Genomic DNA, 21,161 nt, shown 5'->3' on the forward strand with positions numbered 1-21,161 from the left:
TATTTTATGACTGGTAGATTTCAAAACTCTTCGCAAAAGGGAAAAGTGAGCATATTCCAAATCTACACAAAATAGTTGAAATTTAGGCAAATTCCCTGCTTTGGGAATGACCTTTTTCCAGAAGCCTGTGGAAAAAAGTCACTGAGTTATAGAGAAACCCAGGGTCTGTGCTGACAGAGGAACTGCAGACAAAGCAATGTGTTTTCTTTGTGGTAGCTAATGATATCCTGAGTTAGTGTCAACAACAAGATGCCAGCAGGAGGCTGGGTCATTGCTCTCTCTCTTTCTCTTTTTTTTAATGGTGTTAGGAAAAAAAGGCTTCATACTATGAATATTACATGTGAGAGAGATGCATTAATTTCAGAGCACTGGTGAGACCTTAGAGTTTTATCATTTCTATCTGACATCGTCTGCACCCTTGTGGCTTAAAATCCAAGTCCAGTTCCCTAATAAAACTATTAATTTATAAGTGTCATGAAGTTCCACAGCATGGACAATATTGATTTTGTACTGGTTTTGAGTTGCTAAAATAGGCAATGTTTTTATTTATTTATTTATTATTATTATTTAGTAAATTATATTTAATTATTGCTTGAATCTTATTGCTGTATTTTGAGCGTTTGAAGACTCCTGTGAAGACTTCATCAGACTTGCCTAAGGCAACACAGAATAGTTTTTATAGTTTTTTTAATAGTTTTTACTCAAAGAATTCAGCATGAGGAGTAAGTCAGTTTCATTTATTCCTTTTATTATTTATTATTATATTATATATTATTATATATATATTATTATTATTATAAATAACAGAACAATTAACTGTTTGAGCAATTAATAATTCTAGGCTTTCATGGGCAGATTATTTAGATCCATTTGGGTCACATTGCTATATAGGCCAGGAGTGTAATATTGGTCTGTCACATCATGGTACCACAGAATTTGACACTCGTCTGCAATTATCTGGGGGATGTGACAACTTCCAGGGATATCTCAGATGTCATCAGTGTATTCAAAACTTTTGTGCAGAACTGGCATATTTGACACAAGACCGACAGAAGAACCGTGTTCTTCTTGAACAACAACTGGAGGCCAACCTAGAAGTCCCAAACAATCTGAAATGGCACTAAATGCCACGTACAGTCCAAGCATATCAACCCTAATAGAAAGAGTTGTACAACAGATTGGTGTTCATATTGAATCCTTGAGTGGAATAGTTAGAGTGTATGATTTTTATTCTACTTTGCTTCCCATATGTCTGTCCTCTACTGAAATTCAGAGACAGTAGCTGATGCAGTGTGAGGTACTCTGTTTTATGGCAGAATAATAGATATGCCCTGTCCAAACAGTATTTTTCTTTCCCTATGATGAGCAGAGAAAGAAAGCAAAGGAAAGCTCATTGCTATATCTCCCTAATCTAATGGTTATTCCTGATAATAACCTACTATTTTAATACATTTTCCGTAAGAGAAGACAGAATTTAATTGAAAGAAAGCTGCAATTAAAGTACTTGGAAAGGAAATACTTTCACTCTTCATTAAAAGAATTTCCTTGGCACTCAGAATACAGGATTTGGTTTACATATCAGCAAACAGAACTTGAAAACAAATGGCAGGCCTGGGTAAGGATTTCTCACCTGAGAGTTCCGCATGAACTGCTGCCTATCAGAGCATTCCTGACGCCAGTGTAGTTTGATGGTGCCAGTAAACAGCTGGAGAATTGATGGTTAATGTAAACTTTACTGATTCATCAGTATTAGAAACAGCACCTTTGAGACTCAGAAACACGAGTGAACTCTGATGTTCCTGTGCCCATGGATCTCAGATGGATATCTCAATGGAAATTGTTGGGTGTTTATAACCTCCGTATCACTAAGCAGAAACAAAAACGTGTTATTATAGTGATAATGAAAGTGGGGAAGGAGGGTGTGGGTTTCTAATAACTTCACTGTGGTGATAGTGAATACATTCTTCTTGTCACTTCTTTTTTTTTTTTTTTTTTTTTTGGTTCACCTGAAAAAACATATGCTGTATTCCTTGTCCAGTAGTTTTCTGAATTAAATTACATGGACTTCTTACAGGCAATTTGAATGAAAAAAAAGTCTCTACTGGGAATCATCTTCTTTTCACTTGATTTCTTTTTAAGTGAAGGATGTAACTGCAGTTAATGCAAAATAAGGAAAATACTAACACGTGATGTGTCTAATAATCTGCATATCAGATATGTCTGAACTTTACTGGGTTGTCTGTTTTCTTCTGTTCAAGAGCTGTACAAAACAAACATGATAACCCCTCAGTTAAGCTTCTTTTTAGCCTCACCAGGGAAACGTGAGGATGTTGGAATGCATAAAGGACTTCCTTTGTCTTCACTTTGTCTTGTTCCTCGTGCACACTCTGTTACCTGTTGCTTCTCACCATCTCTGAAGACTACATCTGATAGAAAGAGTAGCTCAAGCAAAGAAATATTTATGTTTAATGATTCCTTTTGCTGCTGTTCTTCCAAACTGAAGGCTTTGGTCTCAGTAGGCAGAGGGAATACAGTTATCTCCCTAGCAGAAACTCACAAAGCATTGGTCCATTTTCAACGTGGAGATAACTTCACATTCGTCTCGATTGGAAGAAACAGAACTGAAGGCATCCTACCCTATAGTAATGAGGAATAGACAAATAAAGACAGTAAATAACCTTGGTAAGTATTCCCTGAGTCTTCAGTTCCAAAGAAAGAAGAAAGATATTAAAAAAAAAAAAGAAAAAAAAAAAGCACTGGTAGAAAATCAGAGTAAACTAACATGTAAGCAGTTGAAATTATTCTAGTGATTCTTAACAGAAAGGATCTTAAGTATGAAAGAAATCGTGTTGAACTGGAAGCATTAATCAGTATCAGAAACAAATCCTTGGTATTTTCTAGTTTCAACAGTTCCATCAATAATCTTTTATCAGAGAAGAGAACTGCCTGAATCCTAACTTCTGAAAACCTGTGTTTTATGTAATTTTAACTCAGGTTTACCTTTTCTGCACCAAATTAAAGCACTAGTAGCTTGTAACCACTGACTGTTAAGATGATCATAAGAGTCTTGGTAATTTTTAAAACACTTTTTCTTTTGTTAGATTGTCAAAAGCCTGCATATTTAACTGCCAGTCTGTTGCTCTGGGGTTCATTTTTCCTCATACCAGAGAGAACTGAAATTTTTGCATCTAGGTTATCTAGAATAACTGCAATATTATTTGAGAAATGTCTTAAAGGATCCATTTCCAAATTAAATCTAATTAACACAGAGTGCCCATTTTTTATTAAGACATATTAAATATTGTAAAAGTAGATTAAAAATGCCTCAATGCACCGCAAGGAGATGGAATTCTGTTTCATGCAAAAAGCAGCTTATTCTTTACAATGGAGCCAGCAACAAAGCTCCAGAACTCATTAAATCCTATTGAATAAAAAGTGCACTCTTAGTGTGGTGAAAGGGTGTTGTGTGATCACTGTTGTAGTCGCTATGGAGTTGTGTAGTTGTATTCCAGGAGCAGGTAGGAGCCACAGGTGGGCTCTCAGTCTCTTTGTGCTAGGCATAATATGGGCATCTAAGAGGAACAGTTCCTGGAGGAACTGTTGAGGTGTGCAGAGCTTTACATTTGTACCACCAGCTCCTGAAAATAATAATTTAAAAATGTAAAAATAATTAATAATAATTAAAAAAAAAAATCACCTCAAATTTTAGCTTAATGGAACTTAGTATAGCTTGTGTGTGATATGTGCTTATATGTATATATACGTGTTGAGATTTTTGAAATGACAAATTCCTGCCCGAAACAACTAGTCATTAAATTTGCTTGTGAATACAATGCAGGCAGAATATCAGATCTAACAGAAGTTGAGATTCTTTCTTTTTCTACCTGAGCTCTAGAAGATCTCTGCTCAACCAAATAAACCTGTTGCCCCACCTGCATGACTTCTGACATTTCAGAATTACCTCTTCCTGAGCCCATAAGAGGTGGTACTTCAAACGGGACCGTCAGTGCTAGACCTGATGCTTTCAAAAATGGTTTCCCAGTTGACCTTCCCAACTAGCTCCATGAGCAGTCTGGATTCTGCTCTGTCCATAGATTTCAAGTTTTGTTAACAGTTTTCCTCCTGTCACTGAAGATTTCTGCTTTTGTACCACCGTAGTCTTTGATTCATCCACTGAGATCTTAAAAACGTAACCTAAATACCTAAGTTACCTGAGTTTTCTACTAAAATCAGCAGAGGTGATAGACATTCTAAAATACAACTCACTGAATTGAAGATGTGGGCTGCCTTCTGGAGTGTCCATTTCTAACCCATTTTTAACAGGCAGCCCAGACTAAGTTCATTCCTAATTTAAAATGATTCGAATTCTAGATGTTGTGTCTCAGTGCTGTGCAGTAGAAAGAGGCTAATATGAAGCAGACACTTTAAAAGTTGTGGATATCTGGAGGCATGTGTGTACCTAGTATTGATAGAGCTATTTTCTCCAAATTTAAATCAAGTGCTGGAAATGCACAGTTTCTAGCTGTAAATAATTTTGTGAAGATTAATGGCTATACAATATTCAAAGACACAAAACACTGAATAAATGATATTTTCTATTATGTTTTTTGTTTATTTTTTGTTCTGTTTTGTGGAGGGGGAAAAAAAAAAAAAAAAGGGATTTCCTAAACTGTGAGCCAGATGAAACAAATACAAAAGATGTGTCCAGAACAGTGATTGTGCTTTGTGATTAAGGAAGTGCCAAGTGGTTCAGTGCTCTTAAATGTACAGGAGTCACGCTTCTGTTCATCTCATTCTGAAGTGAAATGCTCTGGAAATTGAGTATATGAGCAATGCCAAGTAGTCAGGTAGAGCATGCTAGAATAAAGTAAGTTGCTTGAAATTAATTTTTTGGGAGGTGTTTTGCAAACCAGAACTGTAAAGGAAGTAAAATTTTCAGCTGATAAGTTAAAATGAGGATAATATTCATTAAAGTATCTGACTTCTTGATAGATTGCTAGTGTGTTATTTCAGAGAGAACTGAGTTACTTGATTCCCTTTCTGATTTCAGGCACCACATACCAAAACACAAAACTAATCGACCAAACAAAAACCCTTTACACCCCGTCCTTATTACTCAGGCAACAAATTCAATTTTTAAAAGTACTACGGCTTTACAGTCACTGCAATTTATTGTTCTCCAAATGCCTACATAACTTCTAAAGTTCAATGTGTATTAAATGTATTTACATTCCACATATAGTACGTGCTTTATTTATTTAGGAGTTCCACTAGAAAGACACTCAAATACCTGAGCAGGGTTAGATTTGTGGTATTCTCCCATGAGAATTGCTATTGACACTAAAGAAAAGAGTGTAAGTAAACAGAGTGTAAGTAAAATCTCCAATGTTAAGCAGGCAGCCAAATGGGAGTTCTCATCCTTGCAATTTAAAATTGGAGCATCTGTATTTTACCTTTTCACATCATATCTTTCTCTCTCTCTATATATAGGTTGCTGCAGCAGATCTACAGTATTTGGACCTGGTGCTGGGTAGGGCATTACAAGTCAAGGTACCAGACTGTTTGGAAGTACAAGTTGTCAGCACTGCTTAACTTGATGAAGTGCAATTGCAGTGATGCCATGTGGCAGGGGGTCATACTGGTGTATTGTGGTTTGTTTAATTCTGTCTTCAGAAACTTATGGTCTGTTTGCTATAAATAGTGCCCTTCACGGTAAATTTTGCAACATAGAGCAGCTATCTTCAGCAGAAATAATTTTATTCTGAGTCAAAGTCAAATTTCAATGTCAGTGGCTACAGGAGAAGCTATGAGTTCAATCAATAATCTTCCTCTCCCCCTGTTTCTGTACAGACGTTGATTCATTGTGTACCCAGATTCTTTCAGTTTCCTAATTAAGAAGCAATGAATTGAAAACTGGCATTGGCTTTTCAGAATACTGTGAGGGCTAGATCCCCTTGGCTTTCTGTCCCTCTTGCAACTCAATACTTCAGCCTTCAAAAAATTTGTTTTGACTTCTGAAGTAGGAATGTCATATCATTTTGCGGTGGTGAGTGTTTCTTCCCACTTGCAGAAATGTGGAAATCACTGCAGGGACCAAGATTGTTGAAGTGTTCAGCAAGAAAAGCTATATCCTGTTCATAAATCTCTAAGTCAAGTCTGAAATAAAAGTCATGCAGCAAACCAGAAAATGAATTTCATTTTAAATCAAAACAGCGATCAGCAGATATACCCTGGGATTTAGAAATGATTAAGTGTAAGATTCAGTTAAGAAGTTTCACCTCTCAAGAAAATATAAAGCAAACACTCTTATTTGTGACCTATAGATCTTTACTGTGTTCTGCATAACAAAATGACTGATCCAATCATGTACTGATGCAGCACATCTTGGAACATTATTACTGAGAGATGAGTCAGTGATAGATCTTGTGGTTTGGGCTTTTCTTTTCTGATTTCATGCTGTTTAGCTTCAGCTCTTCTCCCCCTGAATTGTATGTCCAACTGGTAGTTGTCAGAATGTGCTAAAGGCAATGCTTCATCTAATCTTTGCTAATGTTAACTGGGATGTATTTAGATAGCAATCCTGTAGATCCAAACGTGCTTGCTGCATTTATTTATTGTGATGTAAAGTCAGATCCAGAAGAGAAATCTAGATTGAGAAGGAAACGTATTGAATAAAATATGTAAATCCAATGTCCTAAGTGGATAAAATTAGAAAATTAAATTGATACTGTGTCTAATTGATTCATCGTGCGCTTGCAGTTTTCAGCTTTGAAACTTAAAATTATTTTCGGTCTGCCTAATTCTACCTTCTAGGGGTCTCCTCCCCGCCCCAACTATTAACTAGATTCCTGCTTTATTCTTGAATTTCTGTTGGTTTTTAGGGTTTGGATCATGTCTTCCTCTGTTGTAACCAAGATGAGTCCTTTTATATCTTGTTTTTCCAAATGCAGCAGCCTTTACATACACACAAGCACAACTTGACTTATGGTACAGATAACTTTGCCACATTTGGCTCCTGTTTACTTAATTTGTTCTAAATAAGGAAAGAACTGATATTTGAGTTTAGCATAGCTTGTGTGGTGCGTAGGGAACGTGTTCTACCTGTGCTGCTGATCACCATCAGAGAAACTTTCAAATAACCTTATAAATCCTGTGCATAAATTATGCATGAGCATGAGTTCCAGTGAACAATTTGACTGATTCTGTAAAAAATACACGGTGGAGAGTGGCTTTTCCCATTTCAAGGAGGAGGATGCTCATACTTTTGACGTGAAAAACTTTGGTTCCACAAAGTAATCCGATAGATTGCAGCACTCCTCTTTCTGCTACCAAATATAGAAATGAAGGTCTCAGGCATTAATCCCAGTCTTCAGCTGTCACTGGAGCTCGTGTGAAAAAACCCATTCTCAGAAACAGGAGAGAGTTTCAAGGTTGGATTTCTGGACACGCACACAGAGGATGCATTGCATGTTCAGAGTGCCTGGATTCTCGCAGAGCAGTTTTTCCTGTGGAGAGAGTAGAGAGGGCAAACCCTAAAAGACAGTTTTGGGAAGGGTGTTAAGGTTAGGCATTTTGATCTGTGGGAGTAGGAAACAAGATTCCTTCCTGTGTGTAGGAGTCTTATGTTTTTTTGAAATTTCCTTGTGCTCACTCCTGCCTTTGCTTTTCCTCTTCTGATGAATTCCTGGGAGTGGAAAGTACATTTTATCAGTTTCTGAATCACTCTGTGCCTCACTGAAGAGGAGAGGTTTTAGCCCCCATTTCATGTAGATTCTTGCCAGACAAAATTCTGCTCGCTTTGACATTTTCCTGTGAACCAGAGCAAGGGATGCTACATTTGATTTGATATTATCTCCATTTAGCTTTGTCTGATTTGAGACAGAATCACTGGAGCAGCAATTTCTAGCTCTGAAGTAAGTCTGTGCAAGCCAAAGTTCTTCCTGAGAAGCTGGTGCATAGGCTGGCAGATCTGTCAAAACTGACTTTAATCCATCAGTGGTCTTCCTACAATTCACTTAGGCGTTATTTACCATTCACCAGCCTATTAAAAATGCATCTCCAGTGAACAATTATACTGCAGTCTGAAACTCAGAAAGTAATGATTTCAGTATTCCGGAGCCTCAGCCTGACATCAGGGTGATGTACTGTATTAATCACACAATGGCCAGGGTCATCTCTAACAAGTGAAATCGCTGCTAGAATTTGTGATGAAGTATTTTGACATATTACGTTGAAATAATTTTGCTTAAAATACCAATGCTTGTTTTGGTTTTCAAATTTAAAAATAGTACTGTAAAAGGGGAAAAAAGCACATACTTCAGTTTGAGCAGAAAAGTATTAATACTAAAATGTGCTGCTGCATCAAATCTGTTGTTAATAGACTTATGCATCTGGAAACGAAGATGTGCTAGGACTAAGCTTCTCTAATAGAACTGGGATCATAGAGCTGAGGGGATTGAAAAAATATGCTTAGCTTTGCTTCATGATGAATTAAGCATTTATTATTAATTAATGCTTGGGAAGATAATGGTATAATAATGGCTTGAAAAGATCAAAGGGTATAAATTTTCCAGGTTTCAATTCATGAAGCTTTTATACAATGAAATTTGTCTGGAGAACCAATGTCATGAAGTTTGGCATTAAGGTTGAGTAGGGAATTCAAAAGGAAATTCTAGGGATAATGTTTCAAGATCAGCTATTGTTTGGATTAAAATGAATTATGACTATTATGATAATATTTGTTTGTGATGCCCTTCATCAAATCATCACATTATTACTTTTGCTGCAGGCTATTTTTTCTTTCATCTACACCCAGGCTTCTCAAGGACAACTCTGCTGAAATTAGATTGAGCAAGCTGGTCTGAAATCAATTTTGACCCTGAGCTCTGAGTGTCAGGTTGGACTAAAGGACTTCCTTAAATCCCTTCCAACTTGAATTATTCTTTGATCCTGTACCGTACTGATGGGAGACCAGACTAAGGCCTGAATAACTCGGAATGTATTTGAAATTTCAGGTACATTGGAAATGAGACAGCTGCCATCGCACAGGAGTATAGTTATTTTTTGCTAAAAAAGGAAAAAGACCACACAGCAGCAGAAGAGGAGAAACAGACTGGAGTGTGATAAGTGAGAAATATGTTGGTGAGATGCTTTGATCTACTGAATTATGTTTCAATTACATTGTCCTGTAAATGTATTAATAAGGTTTAGGGACTTTATTTAGGAAGGATTAGGTACTAGCTCGTGTTTTGTAAGGGGTACACTAGCTGGAAAATAGGCAGCATGGCAGTGAGCCACGAGGGACTTCTGTGTGCTGCATCAAAGATGCTGTACACTATCGCCTATGTGGAGTGGGCAAAATGAGTTAGATTGCTTTCTGTATGAGGCAGGAAAATTTCAGCTATATTTTCACCTCTAATCCTTCTTCACTTCCCCCTCACCACTCTCCCCTTCTTTCCTCTTGGTATTGAAGCATTGTTTTTTTCAAAGGTAACTCCAGTATTTTCTTTGCTCACCCTGACTGACTCAGTTGTCAGTGGTAGTCATCAGCACCTGTATTTTGTGCACTGACCTTTTCTACCCACTCAGGACAAACTTTTTTTTCACCCCAGCAGAAACAGGCACTTTCTTCATCAGTAGTGAACATGTCAGTTTAAAGCTAAGTGGGAGAACTCAGTGCTAGCGTACCAGTTAAGGCAGGCAGCCTTAATTTATATGCCAACAGGTTGAATAGATTTACAGCACTCTTTTTATGCAGAACAAAAATGAATGGTTGCCGTGGTTACCATGAAATCACAAGATACTATGCAAAACTGGGAGAGAAAAAAGCATTATCATTAAAAGACACATTTGCCAGTGAATAGTGAACAGTTCTTTCCTTTCAATAATGTTTCAACCAATAGAGCAGTGATGAGATGTCTGGTGACATTCACAGTGATATCTGTTAGAGTATTGAACCCTTCCTGGTGTGACCATAAAGCTAGTGTATGTCCAAATCTATCTCGTGCATCCCTGGAATGTTTCTAGGAGCCATACTGAAAAAGACCGGTGGTTGTTACTTCTCTTGTAGTAAAAAACTTTCTCTGTGTGGAGGGAATATACTTGTTTTCCCATGCTTACAAAATATTTTCACACTCGCAGTATATAATTTTTGCTTCTTAATGTCTTGATACTCCAGCAAAATGTCTCAACTGTCATGGCAGTTGCACTGCTGCTGAAATCAGTGAATTCTGAATATATCAAAACTTTTGCAGTCTAGTTAAAAAAGACACAATTGTGCTTTCTCTGATTTGTTTTGACAGGAAGCAAATATCCATACATTTCAGGTTGTCCATGGCAGTATGAATTCTTTCTAGAGAATAAATGACCTCAATTTAGGTAAGACTCCTTGGAGAGCTTTACTGCAGTATTTTTAAGACTGTGAAGAGCAACTGAGGAAAGGTAAGATGTTGACAAATCTGCTCAGAAGATTAAGCATAGAGGAAATTTTCTACACTGCAAAGGAGAGGAAATATTGAAGGGAGCATATATAAACAGGAAGGGGAACAGCTGTTTACGAGGGTAGATAGTGATAGGACAAAGGGGAATGGTTTTAAACTGAGACAGGAGAGATTTAGGTTAGATATTAGGAGGAAGTTTTTCACACAGAGGGTGGTGAGGCACTGGAACAGGTTGCCCAAGGAGGCTGTGGATGCCCCATCCCTGCAGGCATTCAAGGCCAGGCTGGATGTGGCTCTGGGCAGCCTGGTCTGCTGGTTGGTGACCCTGCACATAGCAGGGGATTGAAACCAGATGGTCATTGTGGTCCTTTTCAACTCAGACTATTCTGTGATTCTATAATTCTATGAAGTATGCTATCCATCAGCATGTATAGATAGCTTTGAGGAAGATTGTGCTAGATAAAGACAATTTAATATTGTTTAGCCATTCCACTGGAAGTTACCTTTGCAGTGAGTTCTCTGTTAGGAAATAACAGAACCAAGTTTACCTTTATGTCCTTTTTTAAGAAGGATCTGTAACTGTCTGTTAATTTTTTCCTGCTTTGAATTATCTATCCTTTTTGTGATCAGTTAGGTCTTTCCCTTCAGCTTAGTTGTATAGCCATACTTGACATGGTTATTGAAGGTCAAAATCTTTCCGAGTGACTTCATTATGAAATACAGGTTATGATTTGCAGAAGTACTTAGCTATATTAGTTGTTATGATAGGGTGTAGAAATATACGTTTTTGAGGTCAACATTACACAGAACAGTCACTGGTTACCTTGAAAACTAATTAAGTCTAATTATGATATTGGATATCACTAACAAAAGAGTCCAACAATCACTGAATAAGCTAGACACTTAATAAAATCCTGTAAGATGGGTGAAAATGAATGGATTACGTTGCCTCCTTAAAAAGAAATCTATGTGTCAGTTTGACTTAACGGTTAGCACAAGTTCACATTAAACACTGAAAACCTTTTAAACTCTCTACAAGTAAATTACCAGCCAGACTTTTTTTTCTTATAGAAATAGTATTGAACTTGCTTCATTTCTTAAAAAGGTGACGAGGATCTTTGTGGTAGCCTGCTCTGTGGTGTTCAGCAGAGCTCTGGTGACAGAGGTCTTGTCTGTCTAGGGTTTCTTGGAGTCCTTGCAAGGTGCCAGCAAGCATATCAATAGGATAAACCAGTCTGCTAAAGTAAAATAGGAAAACCTTCTAAAATAATAAGGCAACCCTTCTCGTTAAGGGCTTTTAATGCATCTGTGGGACATGAGGAAGGATCTTAGCAAGGATTAATAGTTGGCTGAAAGATGAATAAATGAATGTCTTGGTTAGAGATGAACACTTGTGAAAGTCATGAAGTTTGCGGACAATTCCATGTAATTGAAAGTAGCAAGAGGAGCAGACAGCATAGACTCATAACAGGACTTCTCAAGACCAAGGTAAAAATAAAATGATAGTCAAAGGATGAATGTTAAGTGAGCTACTGAGAAAAACAGCCTGTGCTTTGTATACAACGTGATGGGTCTGAACTGGACATCTCCCTGTGTTTTCCATTGTGATTATTGCAGATGTTGTCAGTTTTAAGTGGGACCCATACATGTTTGGAATGAATGGGAAGTAAATAACCCTATGTGTGCACTGCAGGAAGAAGAGATCCTTTTCTCAAAGGCTGTGCATGGTTATTTCTGAGGAAGGTCTTGAATCATACTGTAACCTTTTCCATTAACTGAGTAGCATAGTAATTCCCATTAGATCAATTCACAGGGTGCGGCAAGGGAGAAATTTCATTGCCTTCCCAGTACAGTCTGGGTTTGACTGTTTATATGGGCATTCTAATTATTGCCCCTCCATCCCTTATTTATGCAGGAAAATTTATTCAAGAAAATGTGTTTTTCGGCACAGACCCAAGATTTTTGAGTAAAACAGCACTGCATACGACAGAAAACAGAACCATTTCAAATGATTATGTCACCCAAACAGGGAAAGAAAACAATTTGATGTCAAGAACCAGATGATTGAATATTCATGAGAACAAAACCTATTTAAGCTGAAATTGTTCCAATCAGCCATTTATAAGCAATCCACAGGTTGAAAATTTTATAACATAGCTATTCAATAAACAACTGGAGATTGCAAACAATGAAATTAAAGACAGGCAAATAGATGATACAACAGTAGTTGAAAGGGCAACATACAGAAGATTATTTTTTTTTTCCTGAAATTGTCTGTGTTATTTTAATATATTGTACATCTAGAATATAACCTTCAGCAGAGCCTTGTTTAGTGGATATGGGATGCAGCTTTGCAATCTTAATTTCTGATGCCCCTAGGAGTTGATTCTGTTGGCAGGTAGCTGTATCACTGATTATTATAGTATGGAGTAGGTCCTGTCTTGTGGCTGGTGAGTAGGGCTGGGGGACATGCGTGACTCATTTGGAGACACAGTCCAGCACAGTAAACACTTCAGATTAATTCCTTGCTTGGCATTGCAGGTATATCTGAGTGCATTTTTATTGCTTACCTTGCGAATTATTAAGGAATGCTGTCTGTTTACCACAGCAAAAACCCTTGACATGGGGAGAAAACTAATACATACACAGAAGCTGTTATTGTCCAAGCTCCTCTAGCAAAACCAAGACAAGAACAGAAACTACCTGTCTAATTTGTGAAGAGTAGTCCTCTGTCTAGCTCTTAGCCATGTACACTGCTTGTGCCTTTTGATCTGGCTCAGTTATTTGCACTGTTGGTTATCATACCTCACATCCAGCTTGTAAACCACAAGTTTTTTGAGAAATCTTTGTGGCCATGGCATCAATACATTAATAATTCTCTTATTTCAGCACTGTACATAGAACTTCTTGTATTTCTTTTTTAACTGAACTGTGGGATAGAACGGCTGTGAACTGTAACTGGTATAATACAAGCTAATGAGATCCTTCCCCTCCTTTGGGATATAAAGAAGTATTTTCTGAGAGAATATAGTCAGATGAGCTGAAATCACCTTTTTAAAAACAAACAGTGATTCTTATTTACTGTTTCAGAATACCGGTTCCAGAAATACAAAATACTACTTAGAGAATGTTTTCCTAGAGCATTATTTAACTACTTTGGTAATATAATGCAAACTCTATTATATGACATAACAAATGACAATAGTATCAAATGGGAACAGCATTTCCATTTGATAATCCATAATCCGTGGATTAAAAATAATTGAAAGAATGTCAATTCTGAAGACAGAGATTGGAAGCAAGGGTGTCTCTCTTTCCTGCTCCTCCTCTTTCCCCTGCAGTACTGGTTTAAATGGCATCATTAATGTGGTCTGTGCTGTTGTATACATATATACATATGTGTAAACATCCTTTAAGCATCCCAATGGATAAGTCTCTTCTAAAGTCTCCAGGTGGATCTGATGTGCTATCCACATGACACAGGGATCATAACACTATTTAGTCAGAACAGTGAGAGGTTGGGTTACTGCAGACAACCAACTTTATGAAAGTAAAAAAAAAAAAAAAAGGATTTTTTAAAGTTTTGTTGCAGAGACAAACTACTCTGGATCAGACTGTTAGCCTTTGAATATTATCTATCTACAAAGTAGTAGCGAAACTACAATGGGTGTAATCGTGGTCCTATCTGAAAAGGATGTTAATATAGATGAGAGTATAATGGAAGTTAATGCCAGATACTCACAGGACCTGGATGTTTTTCCTATTTTGAATTCTTTGATTGGAAACATAACTATGATTTTGCATCACCTTACTTGGAAAAGTTGAAGTCTTTAACACAGAGATGTAAGTAATTTAGAAACACTCATCAGAGCTTGCTTTAAACTGTCCTCTCTGCAAATGTCTACTCAGTCCTAAAAAAGAGACAGTGCAGCATAACCCCTGTGCAGCTGAGAGCTAATTCAAAGTTGGAAACATAGAAGAATGAACTGCTTAAGTTCAGACCATATTGGAAAAAACAGTTGTTGATCTAAAAGTATGTGAAAGAATATTGTATTGGGAAAACAACATGAAACAGACCAAACTAATACTTTGAAAATACAAGAGACATATTTGTCAAATTACGCATTATTTATATATTATTATCCACTTGTTCCCATGTTGCATTTATGTAACTGTGTTGTAAAGAGGCTAGATGTCTTGCCTGATAATAACACCTCTATTATAACTTCCTAGCTGAAAATGTTTAGGTAAAGAGCACTATATATCCAAAAGGTAGAAAACTAATATTTTCCCAAATTAATTGCTAAATAAGTCTATCTTTGATCATAATGATTAACTTTAAATAACAAACTAATACAACAACAAGTTACATTTCTGCACCGTTTTTCAGAGCTTAGAAGGAATAGCTCCAGCTGTTTCCAGCACAGAGCATCTCATGGTCAACAGCTAAAGAAATTAAATAGTAAGCCTCTTGTACACACCTGGAACTCATTACTTTTCTTTAATAAAGTATTTCTCTTAACTAATTCACTGTAAGAAGAGAAATAAATTTCCTAAAGGGAAAACAATACTCTTTATTCTTGTATAGAAACTTGGCACATTAAAACTTGGGACAGAGGGATATTGGCCTGAAGAACAGGAAGAACTTATTGGATCTTAAAATTGACTTAGGAAGAAGGAGCAAATAGACTTGATGTAGATGTTTCAATTATACAGATAAAAAGCTGAGTTTATATCAGAAGAATGTTAAAAGCTATACCGAGGGTCCACTGTATGCATTTGATGATTAATGGTTATATAGTGATATGCTTAGGAAAACTGTAAACACCAAAAGCACTTAATAAGTACATCTGATTACAAGTTTTTTAACTGTCAAACACTAAAATAAGATTTACAAAGCCAACATAAAGGAACAACAAATGAACCAGGAGCATCTCACCCAATGTCATAGAATTTTTAATATCTCTTTTCTTTATCTACATGAGTGAACTATCAAATTAGTATACTTAATCTAGCTGTGTTTTCACTTGGGAGCTTTTATTTCCATGTTACATAGTTGTGGAGCAAGGGAAGGCAACGATGCTGCCTTTTACCAGCACACAAACACATTAGTAAAGGTATTTGTCAAGATACAGTTCAGAAGACAATGCAGAGACAAGTGGCTTACCCTTTCCAAAGTTCAGTGAAGACTCCAGAAAGGGTGATCTCTAAATAGAGATCCAACTCCCTCAGCTGCTAACCTTTAAATGAGAGTAAGGAGATGTGAAGCCTGGATCTACCCCTTCCAGTCACCCAGGGACATTCCTTGCACCTGTATGCCCTGGGTTAGCCACATCTTCTCACCTGCCACTCAAACACTGGTTCAGGCTGTGATCTGGAAATCTCCACACAGTACTTCTAAAGAAATTCCCTGATGAGGGCTGTGCAATATCCGATGATGTTTCTTCCACTGATAACCTGTTTACTGCTGGCTGTTGTTTGTTGAGATGTTCTGCCTTCTAAGGCTCATCAGCTGTTTCCATTCTTTCACACTGAGAAGTTTAATTAGTGGCATACAAATAGCTTTCACTTCTAGAAGTACTGTCTTTGGGAATAATCAGTGCTAGTACAACTCATTCAGTTTCATGAAGCCTGCAGAAGATAACAGCAAGCACTGGTAATTCTTTAAAGAATATTTCTAAAAAAGACTTTTAATGTTAGCATAACTTTCATGCCTTGGCTATCAAACAACTTAAAACTCAATAAACTTAACTTAAAAATTAATTGCTCTTATATTCAGGTGCATCAGCAAATCCATCAATATTAAGATACTGGACTCTGCATTCTTTAAAGGTCTGCTCTTTTATCTCAATTAAAACACAATCAATAGAATCTCACTTTCACTAGGTTGTATACGAGTTATCAGCCAGCTGCAGGCATACTAATTCATTTCTGTGTTCTACTAGAATAATTCATGAATCTATTTCGTGACAACCTAAAGTCATTTTGTCATCTGTAAATTTTTATAAAATAGTAGAGGTTTTTCTTTGCCAGTAATTACCAGGTAACAAGAGCTCTTACGATTAGGACTAAGGCTGGATTACGTCCAGAAAACACAAAACTGAAGAGGTGCAAAAATTATTCTCACAGTACCTAGAGAAGAAGCTCCAGCTTCATGAAAAATCCAAGAATACTAGATTACAATTAATAAAATCAATGCAGATGTTACCTGTTTTTCTGATTGATAACCATCTAGCTTCCTGTTGGCTGCTTGCTAGTTGATCCAAAAGCTGTCTTGCTGCTACACTGATTTCATTCCTTTGGTGTGAGAGTTCAGTACCCTTTCTCTTGATTTTATGTCACCTAGCTTGACCCAACAAAAAAAAAGATATCCAGTGAGAACGAAGATGTAAAACCTAGGCCTTACTAATATGATTTGCACACGTGTATCTTTGAAACTGCCAATATTTAAAATATAAAGATTTTTTCCTATGATTCCTTTGATATTTCCAAGCTGGAAAACTCTGAAAAGACAAAATTTTGAATAGTGACAGTATTGGCCACTATACAGCAAGCAACCTATGGTCTGTGATTTAATCTGTGACGTTTATTCCAGCTTGCCAAAAGTTAGGTCACATCTTCCAAAATATGCTTTTTTTTAAAATTATTTTTGGTAAAGCAGATTTTACAGAAATACATTTAACAATTTGAAATGCTTTTACTAGAAGATATAGTCAGTCAAGGACAAAAAAAAATAGGGTAAACGTGTAGTGGCCTGTTTTAGACATTCATGGCAATATGTTACATTATATGCTATGCATTCCTGAGCTTTTGCAGGTATTTTGACTCTTGACACTTTATTCTTTTAAATCAAAATATGTTAAACAAGGAAAGCCAATTCATCACATTTCTGAAAGCATTTTTTTTTTCTTTTCTTCAATGATTGTGAAGTACATAATTAGATGCAGTGTATACCAATAGGCTAGCTGCAACTGTTGAATATTAAATATTTTCACATTTTTTAGTTACACATTTGGCATTTAATTGACCTTTCCAAAATAGTGCATGCATGAAAGTACATGACGTCTACTTGTTGAAGTTATCATTTTTCTAATTCTTGATTGAAGTGATATGCTAGAAATACATGATTAGCTGATTTTTGTTTCCCTTCATATTTGTGTTAATTAGCTATAGGACTTTTTTTTTTTTTTTTTTTATGACTTCATTTATTCATCACTTAAAATTAAAATGATGAAAAGAGAAAGATTTCAAAGAGGAATAAGGTTCCTTATTCCAAGTTGCTCTCATTACTGGGCTCTGCCTGGGTGGCAGACTAAGTGGATCTAGACAGGAACATAGACTGTGGAAATCATACATATTCCATGAAAACCATGTAATCCTCAAATCAATCTCTTGCATATTTTTGTAAGCCTCCTTCCAAGAAACAATTACCTCCAGTTTGGCCAGAAAACCTACTGATGCAGGCAGATTAGCCAATTATATACTGATTTGCATGTCAGTACAATCGAGACTGCTGGTATCTCCAGGTTTGTAGGGGTGCATTACTAAAGCATTTTTAGCAATTCTCTTGTGCAGATGAATCATTGGAATCTTTCAGATCTGTCATTGCATGCATTGTTTATACTATTGTTCTGCAATGTTACCACCTTCCTAGAGCATTGCTCCTTCTCACATGCTGCATGGGAATTCTTTGGTGTCTGTTTGGTGAATTTTCAGCAGACATCACAGTAATGGAGGAAAATGTATTCTGGACATGGAATTCACTGCATTTCTTCTGATTTGTGGTCTAGTTTGTAGTTCTGCACGTCGCCTCTTCTCTTCAGGATTATCATCTCAGAGAACTTTGTGATTCTCAGGAAATTTCAACAGTAGAACTAGCTCAGACAGATCTTCACTAGTCTCCTTTTTGTTGGTTTGTTTTTCTCTCTGTTGCTCACTTTGTTTGCTTGATCCACTGGTGTTATTTGACATATAAACTCCTCACATAATTGGTTTCTAACTTCAGATGTGCTACATTTAGCTGGTGCAAGGTGAATAGAGAAACTGAAATCTCAAACTTTCTCTTGAAGAAAAGAGAGCAACAGAAATTGAGAATGACCCTGTCGAAGTGTTTTCACTATTAACTCCATTACTGACATTGCCAGACTATACTCTATTGATGCTCTGTCCTTTTTTTCAAGTGAGTAGCTGGAACTGGGAAAAGATTTCAGTGAAACATCTCCGGGACTCTTTATGCTGAATATAAGCATTTCTGTAGTGTATTTTAATGTTTCAGATCACTCACATGTAAACATTTAAAATCAAGGCGTGCATACTTCTGTCTTCTTGCATACTTTACATTCATTTTGCATTACTTAAAAAATCTTTCTATAAAACAAAAGGTCTGTTGCACACTATTATATCTGAGAAACAAGGGCACATTTTCATTTCATAACAGACAGTTATGTGCGGACACAGATTTAAACTTGCCATTAGTACATATTGAATGACTCATTCTAAAAGCTTCATCTCCTTTATTTCCTTCAACATATGTTTCACTCCTGTTTACAGAAAGTTGGTTTTTCAGAGAAAATTGGCCACTGGAAGCACAAGGCTATCTAGAAACAAAGCTGGGGAAAAGTATTATTTTATATCAATTATAGAGATAGCAACCTCTGGCTGGGTTCTTAACATCTTAAAGCCTCTGATGGAGAGATGAAGACCAGGTTCTGCAGGCTAAAGATGAGTAACAAAGAAATTAAAATATACATGGCCAGCATAACACATAAGACATATCTAGATTCGCAGAGCTAACTTATTGACACTAATCAAAACTAGTCAAATACTTACATGCTTGGTTTGATTTGTGTTGTTTTTGTTGTTGCTTGCATTGTAACTTGAAATTCAGACAGGTTTTCCAATTTTGTTTGAAAATGAATCAGATTGAGATACAATAGGTGTTCTATGTGTAAAGGTTAGTTGTATTTTTTCACTCCTATATGTTGCGCTCTAAATGCACAGAGCACACTGATGTGTGGATAAAATAACCCTGTTTTTTTTATGTGAGCATTTATGAAGATACTGCCTTGGTGTTACTGACGTATAATTAAGAATTATGCAGAATATCTTGAAAAGATATAGAGCTGGTCATTTGAATGCAATTATTATTCATCTTTGTCTCTTTTTTGGAGAGTAATACAAGAGAAAAAACATCACTTATCATAATGTCGCATGGCAAAATACAAAGATGCTCCAAGACTGAAAATATCTGCTTTTTCTAGACAGTCAATGAAAGTACTATCTTAACGTAAAATTTGGTAACTTTGAAGACCAAAAATCAGTAATATGTTCTTGAAGTAATTGTATATTTTCAGTGTTGTAAGACACTGTCTTCAGAAGTATAGGAATAGCAAGTCTTTGCCTTATCTCACATTATGAATGTTTTAAAGATTCCATTCAGCAAATAACTGAGATTGTAATTCTAACATATACCCAAGTATGATTTTTCCAGACAATGTTATAAAAGTTTTTGAAGTGCAGCTGTGCTTGTAGGACCACATTCACATTGTATCACAGAAAACGACTAGAGTTATAGATGTATTCTTAATGCCTGTCAAGGTTTCTTACAAATTAAATCAAGATTAATCATTTTCAGGTATTTCTAAAAATGATAAATTATACTTCTGAGTACGAAATTGTATACCTGGCTACTTACAATAATTTTTATCAGCCTCCTCACATAATTAGAAAACCATTATAGTTCTCATAGGGAAAGAAAAATGCAGCCTCTCTGAGCTGGAGAGCAAGACATGGAGAACAAACTGCCCTGAAGGATTTAGGGCTGATGATAACAGCAGGATGAACTGTGCTTACAAAAAATCCCTGGTTTTATTCTTTATAAACTTTGTTACTACACACAATGCCGTATTTCTTGAGCTCTTTTTCTCATTAAAAATTAAAATAAAATACCGGATGCTTTGCAATTTATCTGTGTTTCAATTTCCCCTTCCAACTCAACTTATTAAACATCCATTTATAGGGCATCTGTAATAACTACCACGTATTTCTCCACTTCCCAATTTAGTGAACTTCAGTGAGCAAGATGGTTCTTTCCCAATCTGTTATTCTGGTGTTCTCTGTACCAAAGCTGTGCTGCCGTGCTCCTGTGGGCTACATTTTTAAAAGTCTTTTTTCAAGCCCTAAATCCTCTTGTCTGTATTAGCCTTATCAGGGTCGATGTTTAGAGCGCCTTCCTTAATCAAAAGCGCAGGGAGAAACAGCTCTGCCAAAAGTTCACCTTTGGGCTTAACACAGATAGCAAGCAACAGTCAAAGCAGAAGAAACCAAGCTTAGATATTGCTGCCCAGTCCTTCCATGATTTCGCTATGGTCTTTACCTACTATAAAGGAACTTGGAGCCCCTAGGAATGTGATTACCTTCTGGTCCCATGGTCTTTAGGTTAACCACACTCTTGCTCTTCAGCTGCCAGGAATGTTCAGTAAGAGTGAACACTATGTAGTGAATACTCTATAGTGAATCACAATGATAGTAAGATGGATACCCAGGAAAGCCAACAAACACAGCAGATCAGATAGAGAGCTAGCAAGCTCCCTTTTTCTAAGCCAAGCAGTATAATTTAGCATGTAATAACACAGAATTAAATTAACTTGTGATATATAAGATCTAACAACAGCATAAGGCTCACCTTTTCTTCCATCTTCATATGAAATTCACATTGCCAGA

This window comes from Phasianus colchicus, chromosome 4 (assembly GCF_987193195.1).
Source record: "Phasianus colchicus chromosome 4, bPhaCol1.hap1.1, whole genome shotgun sequence".
NCBI classification, from domain to species: domain Eukaryota; kingdom Metazoa; phylum Chordata; class Aves; order Galliformes; family Phasianidae; genus Phasianus; species Phasianus colchicus.